The sequence below is a fragment of the Pipra filicauda genome, unplaced genomic scaffold, assembly GCF_003945595.2.
Source record: "Pipra filicauda isolate LSUMZ 115617 unplaced genomic scaffold, ASM394559v2 scaffold385_size793830_pilon, whole genome shotgun sequence".
NCBI lineage: Eukaryota > Metazoa > Chordata > Aves > Passeriformes > Pipridae > Pipra > Pipra filicauda.
The window spans coordinates 9,273-16,139 of NW_024104515.1; the positions used below are offsets into that span (position 1 = coordinate 9,273).

Consider the following 6,867-nt stretch of genomic DNA (forward strand, 5'->3'; position numbering starts at 1 on the left):
TGGAGAATGTAATGCAAAGTAGTACATACCATAGGGTATGGGGGGGAGGGGGGGGCCCCTCCCCTTGATGGTCGTATTGATTAGAAAGTTGGGGTGCTTGAATATTTTTAGAACACTCTAAGAAGGGGGTGACCTTCAATCTTTGGTTTACAAGACCAATGTTTTTTATAAACTATTAGAGTAGTTAGAGGTTAAGTATCTTATTTTCTAGGAGACTGGTAATGGGGAATAGAATAAGCATAATTGTGAAGTAAGTAGCTGAGGCAAGTTGTCCAATGATGATAAATGGATGTTCAACCGGTTGACTACCAATTCATGTGAGGATTAGGAGGTTTGTCACTAAGATTCAAAATAGGAGTTGAGAAAGAGGTCGGAGGGTTATTGTTCGTTGTTTTGACATGTGGAGAAATGGGGTTAAAAATAGAATTAGGACGGAGGCAGCGAGGGCTAGGACTCCTCCTAGTTTGTTGGGGATTGATCGTAGAATAGCATATGCAAATAGGAAATATCATTCGGGTTTAATATGAGGAGGTGTAACTACTGGATTTGCAGGAGTAAAATTTTCTGGGTCTCCTAAAAGGTTAGGGGAGAATATAGCAAGTGTTATTAGTGGGATGAGAAGGAATAAAAGGCCTAGAATATCTTTTACTGAGAAGTAGGGGTGGAATGGGATTTTATCACAATCTGAATGTATGCCTAGGGGGTTGTTTGAGCCTGTTTCGTGTAAAAAAGTTAGATGAATGAAGGTGAGGCCTGCAATTAAGAATGGGAGGAGGAAGTGAAGAGCAAAGAATCGGGTGAGTGTAGGATTGTCAACTGCAAATCCACCTCAAGCCCATTCTACAAGTGTTTGGCCAATGTAAGGGATAGCTGAGAATAGGTTAGTAATTACTGTGGCACCTCAGAATGATATTTGGCCTCAGGGAAGGACATACCCTACAAAGGCAGTTGCTATTAAAGTAAGCAGAAGAATAATTCCTGTGTTTCAGGTTTCTTTATATAAGTAGGAACCATAGTAGAATCCTCGTCCAATGTGGAGGTAAATGCATATGAAGAAGAAGGAATCACCGTTTGCGTGAAGGTTACGGATGAGTCAGCCGAATTGAACGTTTCGGCATGTATGGGCAACGGATGTAAATGCTAGGGTGATGTCTGCGGTGTAGTGTATTGCTAATAAGAGGCCGGTGATGATTTGGATTATTAGGCAAATACCTAGAAGAGATCCAAAGTTTCATAAGGCGGAAATGTTTGATGGTGTTGGGAGGTCAATTAGGGAGTTATTGATTATTTTTAGAAGAGGATGATGTTTTCGTAAATTAGGGGCCATTAATTCTTAGTTCTGTGTAAATAGAATTATAATTAAGATAGATAGGGCGAAGGATCCTAAATATGTTTTGATTAGTCCAGAGTGGAAAATAGTTAGGATTTTGGATGTTTTGAGTTGAAGGGTTGCCAGTCCCTCTGGGCCTATTTTCTTATATCAGGATAAGTCAATTAAGTGGGATGCAATGTTTTGGCCGTTGCTTAGTAGCTTAGAGGAGCTAAGGCGATGTATGATTGGGTTAAAATACCCTAGGGTGTTTGCGAAGTTTATAGTCATATTTTGCTTAGGGGTGGTGAAGGTATGTGTGAGTTTTGATAGTTCTAGGGCTAGGATAATACCTAATATTGTGACAATAATGGCTGCGGTTTTGAGGTCAGTGGTATGGTCATGGGAGGGGTTTTTACAGGGGAGATGTAAGAGGTGATTAATAATCCAGCTGTGATACTTCCAAGAGCAAGACGGGTGATTGGGTTTGTAACTGCTGGATTGTTTTCATTGATGGGGGTAATGGGAAGGACCCGGGTGTAATCAGTTTGTACTAGTAGGGTTATACGTAGGCTATCTGTTGCGGTAAAGGATGTAGCTACGAGGGTTAGAAGGAGTGCCCAAGTGTTTAGGTATGAAGTGTTGAGGTTTTCAATAATAAGGTCTTTTGAGTAGAACCCTGCTAGGAATGGTGTTCCTATGAGAGCTAGATTTCCGATTGTAAGGCATGAGGTAGTTGTGGGAAGTAATTTCTGAAGTCCTCCTATTTTTCGACTATCCTGTTCACCATTAAGACTATGGATGATAGACCCGGAGCAGAGGAAGAGTATGGCTTTGAAGAAGGCATGGGTGGAGATGTGTAAGAAGGCCAGTTTAGGTAGGTTTAGGCCAATAGTAACTATTATTAGACCTAATTGGCTGGATGTAGAGAAAGCAATAATTTTTTTGATGTCGTTTTGGGTAAGAGCGCATGTAGCGGCAAATAATGTGGATAAGGCACCCATACAAAGGCACGTAGTTAAGGCGATTTGATTGCTACATAATATGTGGTGAGTGCGAATAAGAAGGAAGATTCCGGCGACTACTATTGTGCTGGAATGAAGTAGGGCAGATCCAGGAGTTGGTCCTTCTATAGCGGCTGGGAGCCACGGGTGGAGGCCAAATTGGGCAGATTTTCCTGTAGCTGCTAGAATAAGCCCTATGAGAGGGAGAAGGGGTGTTTGATTTAAGGAGAATGCTTGCTGAATCTCTCAGGTATTAGTAGAAGATGCTAGTCATGCTATGGAGAGAATTAATCCAATGTCTCCAATACGGTTATAAAGTACGGCTTGAAGTGCAGCGGTATTGGCTTCTGCTCGGCCATGTCATCATCCAATTAGGAGGACGGATATAATTCCAACTCCTTCTCAGCCGATAAATAGAAGAAATAGGTTGTTAGCGATGATTAGGATGAGTATAGCGATAAGAAAGATTAGGAGGTAAAGAGCGAATTTTGTGGTGTAAGGTTCTGAAGCTATGTATCATGTTGCAAATTGTAGAATAGCTCATGTTACGAATAGTGCAATGGGGAAAAATATTAAGGAGTATTGATCTATTTTAAGGTTAAGGGGAATTTTAAAGTTTGTAATGAATTTTCATTCTCAATAGAAAGTAGTGTTTTCCATGTTAGACTAGATGGAAAGGATTATAGGAATTAAACTGATTATAAAGGAAGTTTTAACAGTATGTATAATAGTAGATGGGGAGTTCTGGTAGTTTTTAGATAGAAGGGGGAGTAGAATAGGAGTAAAAAGAATGGTTAAGGTTAGGAATATGGATGTATTAAGAATTAATGGGAGGTCCATTACTTTTACTTGGATTTGCACCAAGATAAATGGCTCCTAAGACCAGTGGATTGCTATTATCCTTTTAAAGTAAGGGGGCTGAGGTCTTAAGCTCAGATGCAAGAGTTAGCAGTTCTTGTTGGTTAAACCTCCCCTCGGCAGGCAAGAAGAGTTTAACTTCTATTTTTAGGATCACAGTCTAATGTTTGGTTTAAAACTATGCTTGCATGTGGGGATTCCTGAGCTTAGCTCTGGTTTTAAAATAAGGAGGAGGGAGGGTAGGATGTGAAGTGTTATAAGAAGATGTTCTCGTGTATTCGAGTTTTGGGTGGTAGTAATGTAAGTTGGAGTTCGTCCTCGTTGGGTTATAAGGAGTATGTAGAGGGTATAGGCTGCAGTCAATAAGGTTGCGGCTCCGGTCAGGATGATGGTAAAGGTAGATCAGTTGAAGAGAGCAATTATGATAGTTAATTCAGCTATTAGATTGGTGGTTGGAGGAAGGGCCATATTAGTTAGGTTGGCTAGGAGCCATCAGATTCCTGTGAGAGGTAAGAGGGGTTGTAGGCCTCGTGTTAGGAGGAGAGTGCGGCTATGTATGCGTTCATAATTTGTATTAGCTAGGCAAAAAAGTATGGAAGAGGTAAGTCCATGTGAAATTATCAGGATTATGGCTCCTGAAAAGGATCAGTGGGTTTGGATTATTGTTGCAGCAATGACTAAGCCTATGTGGCTTACTGAGGAGTAGGCAATTAGTGATTTAAGATCGATTTGGCGCAGGCAGATAGAACTTGTTATTAATGCTCCTCATAGGGCTAAGGTTAAGAAGGGGTAGTGAAGGTAGTCTAGAAGGGAATTTGTGATTATTGAAACACGTATAATACCATAACCTCCAAGTTTGAGGAGGCGTGCAGCTAGAAGTATAGATCCTGCGATTGGTGCTTCTACATGGGCTTTTGGGAGTCATAGGTGAAGTCCATAAAGAGGAGCTTTTACTATGAAAGCGAGTAGTAGGGCTAGGCTTGATATGAGGCCTGTTCAAGAATCTGTAAGAGAGGGGTGTGAAAGTTTTATTAGGGTAATATGTATGGTTCCTGGTTGAGTGTGAAGATATAAGATGGCAACTAGTAGGGGAAGAGAACTAATTAGTGTATAAAATAAGAGGTAAATTCCAGCACTTAAACGTTCTGGTTGGCTGCCTCATCGTGTAATTAGAATTAGGGTGGGGATTAGGGTGGCTTCAAACGCGATATAGAATAATATCAATTCTAGAGCTGAAAAGGCTAGGCTGATAAATGGCTGAGTAAGGATTATGGTTGTGATAAAGATATACTTTCGTGTAGGAGGTTCTTGTTGGAGGTGGTTTTGGCTAGCTAAAATTATAAGAGGAAGAAGTCCGCAGGATAGGACTAGTAGGGGGGATGAGATTTGGTCGGTGCCGAGTCATGGGGATAAGTTCTTGGTAGGGTAGTAGGTTAAAGGAAGTCATTGTAAGCTGGCTGCTGCGATTAGGAAGCTATGAAAAGTAACATTAAATCCTAAAAATTTTGAGGGTGATAAGAGGGTTATGGGGAGTAATATAATTGTGGGGAGAATGACTTTTAGCATTGCAGGAGGTTTAGATTGTGTAAATGATCTGAGCCATGAGTTCGGGTGGAGGCTACTAGGATTGCTAGGCCGGCGCCTGCTTCACAGGCTGAGGATGCTAGTATGAGAACAGGCATTAAGGAAGGGGAGGTTGTTTGGGTTTGGATAGGCCACATGGATAGTGCAATGTATATAGATAATAGTATGCTTTCTAAGCATAGTAAGGCGGAAATTAAGTGTATTCGATGAACAGCTAACCCTAGACTACTTAGGGTGAAGGCAGAGTAGAAGCTTAAGTGTAGGAAGGTCATTAAGAAAGTCACGGAGTAGGACTGTGGTCTGTTGAGCCGAAATCAACTGTCTTTATTAGACTAACTTTCTGTAGTTACTCTGCTCATTCTAAGCCCCCTTGAATTCATTCATAGATTAATCCAAGCGTGAGGAGTAAGATGATAGCGAAGGTCGAGGTCAGAGTGGTAAGGGGAGAGAGGAGTTGAGTGGCCCCTGGTAGAGGTAGTAGGAGGGCAATTTCCAGGTCGAACAAGAGAAATAGGATTGCAACAAGGAAGAATCGGATTGAAAAGGGGAGGCGGGCGGAGCCTAGCGGGTCAAAGCCACATTCGTATGGGGATAGTTTTTCTGCATCTGGGTTTATTTGAGCCAGTCAAAGGTTCAATGAGGTTAGAATAATACATAGTGATAGAGAGATTATAAATATAAAGAGGATTATGTTAATTGCCTTTCTCTGGCTTTTATCCAGATTTTAGAGATTGGAAGTCAATTGTAATAAATATACTAGAAGGGCAAGATCCTCATAAGTAGATTGTTATGTAGAGGAATAGTCAGATAATATCAACAAAATGTCAGTATCAAGCCGCTGCTTCAAAGCCAAAGTGGTGGTTGGGTGTAAAGTGGTATTTGATGAGACGGAGGAGGCAGATTAGGAGGAAGGATGATCCGATGATTACATGGCGGCCGTGGAATCCTGTAGCCACGAAGAAGGTAGATCCATAAACTCCATCGGCAATTGAGAATGGGGCTTCATAATATTCTATTGCTTGAAGTGCAGTAAAGTAAAATCCCAGTAAGACCGTTATAAGTAGGGCCTGAGTAGCTTGGTTTCGATTACCCTCTGTCATGCTGTGGTGGGCTCATGTGACGGTAACTCCTGAGGCCAGGAGAATGGCAGTATTAAGTAGGGGAACTTCTATTGGATTGAGGTGTTTGATTCCCATAGGGGGTCATTGCCCTCCAAGTTCTGGGGTAGGGACTAGGCTGGAGTGGAAGAATGCTCAGAAAAATCCTAGGAAGAAGAAGGCTTCAGATGTAATGAATAAAATTATTCCGTAGCTTAAGCCCTTTTGGACTGTAAGGGTGTGGTGGCCTTGGAATGTGCTTTCTCGTACGATATCACGTCATCATTGGATTATTACTAGAATTATGGAAAGTAGGCCTAGAAGTAAGAGTCATATGGAATTGTGATGAAATCATATGGCCAATCCGGAGGTAGTAAGGAGAGCAGCTGCTGCTCCGGAAATGGGTCAAGGGCTTGGGTCTACTATGTGGACGGAGTGGGCTTGGTGTGTCATTAGGGGTTAAATGTTTTCTTGTAAGTAAAGGCTTAATAGGAGAACAAAGACATAGGCTTGGATTATTGCTACGGCTACTTCTAGAATTGTTAAGAGGAGAAGAATAACTATAGTTAGGAAGGATACGGTGGGTATAATGGGGAGGCGGACGGCAGTAGCTGTTGAAATGAGTTGAATGAGTAGATGTCCTGCTGTGAGGTTAGCTGTGAGGCGGACTCCCAAGGCTACGGGGCGAATGAGGAGGCTTGTTGTTTCAATTATAATGAGGGCAGGGATTAGGGGCGTAGGGGTACCTTCTGGTAGGAGGTGACCTCGAGAAGCTGAAGGTTGGTTTCGTAGGCCCGTTAGTAGGGTGGCGAATCATAAAGGAAAGGCGAGGGCTAGGTTTATTGATAATTGAGTAGTAGGTGTGAATGTATAGGGTAGGAGGCCTAATAGGTTAATTATTCGCAGTATAGTTATGAGTGATGATAAAATTAGAGCCCATTTGTGGCCTTTCTTGTTTAATGGGGATATTAGTTGTTTTGTGATTAGGTGGAAGAATCAGAGTTGAAGAGTTGAA

The 6,867-nt window shown here is 41.8% G+C and overlaps 1 pseudogene; it reads right to left on the bottom strand.

The window, feature by feature from the left end:
- Positions 1-240: 240 nt before the first annotated feature.
- On the bottom strand, positions 241-1,231 carry LOC120323945 (annotated as a pseudogene).
- Between the last annotated feature and the right edge of the window lie 5,636 nt (positions 1,232-6,867).